Source organism: Vigna unguiculata, chromosome 5, assembly GCF_037176805.1.
Source record: "Vigna unguiculata cultivar grain cowpea cultivar isolate G323 ecotype 2 chromosome 5, ASM3717680v1, whole genome shotgun sequence".
NCBI lineage: Eukaryota > Viridiplantae > Streptophyta > Magnoliopsida > Fabales > Fabaceae > Vigna > Vigna unguiculata.
The window spans coordinates 4,793,998-4,796,471 of NC_140796.1; positions in this window are offsets into that span (position 1 = coordinate 4,793,998).

Below are 2,474 nucleotides of genomic sequence, written 5' to 3' on the forward strand. Positions count from 1 at the left end.
TTAAAAGGAAAAATTAAAAAAAATTAAATTTAAATTAATTATAATTAAGATTTAAAAAAAATATGATAAAATAATTATTTCAATTTTAAAAAAAATTATTTAAATCATAAAAATTATAATTAAAGTTATCTATTTCTTAAAATTATTTGACTCGTTTTAATTTCAAATTAGTATTGAAGTTATCCCGTTGAATCGTTATTTTTATATTACTCTAAATTAATATTAATATTATTTCCTTTATTAATACAAAAAGTTATCAAATGTTTTACTATTATTTTTATATGTTTGTATATGTTTCATTATATATAGATTATTGGTCAAGAAAAATATGATATATATTGATATTTATCACATCTTGTGATTTTTAAAACTATTCAAGAGTATGTTTGAGAAATAATTTTAGATTTGTTTATAATTTGACTGAGATCAAACTAATAAATGAGTGTCTATATTTGAGAAGTCATAATTTCTTATATTGTAGGATGAAAATAGGAATCCTGATGAGTTTAATAAAATATTTATCAAGAGGTAAATAATTCGATAATATATAATAGTGCATTGAATTATATATCTACAAATCAAACTTGAAATTATATTATATATGTTCATCTTTAAGGTTGAGCAGTAAATATTCAACTACTTAATACTTTCCAGAAACAACTACTAAATATGAATTCATATTTTTGATAAAAAAGTATTAAGTCTTATAATTGTAGATTCAATACTAGGTATTTATTGTCTCGTTGAATTTATTAAGATTAATATTAAAGACTTACAAATGTTTTCATCTTTTTGTATTTATTTTCTTTCATACGTGTCTATCGTTCAATTAAAATATCTATTTTATTATATTAAAAATATTTTCTTTAAAATTTAATATATAATAATATACATATTAAAAGGTATTAATAATATAATTAATGTTATACTTTTGTATATAAATTAAATAATAAAATGATATTCTTAATCATAATCGATTACGTTTTTAATACAGGTTATTATATTGAAAATCATAATTAATTATATAGGTATGTTTTTTTAAATCCTAACTTTACAATACAGGAATTTGTTAGCATATATTATGATTTTTTTTTTTCATAATTTTATTTTTTCGATCAACATAAAAAATAAATAAAACGTATGAAGCAAGCACAAAAGTTAAGTTTTTTTAGGGAGTAATAACTACCAAAAGTGATAAATGTTTCGAACCAGGCTTGTGTTAAAAATGAACAAACTTTAAATGAAGAATAAAATTAAAAAAAATACAAATTTGTAATAATAATAATAAAAGACAAAAAAACACAATTCCTAGGATTATTAGTTTTACTAATTGAACAAGAGTTTCACTAAACGCTACTCATAAACAAATTAATAATTAGGAAAATATAATGACATATTAACACTTTATAATAAATACTTTAAATGTTTTAAATAGTAAAGAATACTGTTTTTATTTAATACATTTGTTCTCAATCCTTATCTTTAAATAATTGTTAGTTAATTCAGTAACCATATCTTATTTTAATTTTCATTGACAATTTGATTCATTACAACATTTGTCTAAACTTTTTTCTTCTTTCAATATATTCTAACAGAGACCAATCATGTTCATGATATTGAGATTGTAACTGATGTATGAACTTTTGTATTTGTACACATCATACTTTTATTATTGACTAATTCCCTTCTCTTTTATAAAATAATTTTGACAAAATTTATTGGTCAAAGTTTTGGTTCCTTTTTATTTCATATTTTAAATTTGTATACTTTATGATTTGAATTGTAGTATGTGGAATGTGGGTGAGTTTTTAAATCACCATCCCTGTCTGCACTCTACCCTTACTCACAAACATTAAATATAAATAAAAGAAAGGAAGCAGCCATGGATGTGACTTTAAATAAAATCAAACCACCAACAAAACTCAACATATACATTTCATATTATTTATTCAGATAAATTTTTAATATATATTCAATTTCTTACATTGTTTTAAATTTAAATATGTTTTTCATCTTAATATATTATAAAAAATTATATTTTTCTTCAATTAGATTATGACGTTTTTCATTTTGTTTTTCATGTTGAACATTATTTTCAAAGAATAACATGTGGAGGTAATGTTATAGTTAATTGTAAAACTCTTTTGATACATAAGAACCATTTCAACTATTTTTTGTTAAAATGATATTTTACATTACTTTCGTATTACATAGATACGATGTAAGTTTTGTATCGATTCAAAATAAAATTAATTAAAAATATATAAATGATTATATATTTTTGAAATTATTTTATCTTTAAAACTTTATACTAATTTAGTTTTTCATCTTTAGAAATGTATAGAGTTAGTCTTTCTTATTAAATTTTGTTAAGTTTATTTGACATTTTAAACTCATTTTATGATTATATTTGGTTAATAGAAGCGAAAGCGAAAATGTGTCAAACAGTATAAATAATTCAAATATTATCATGA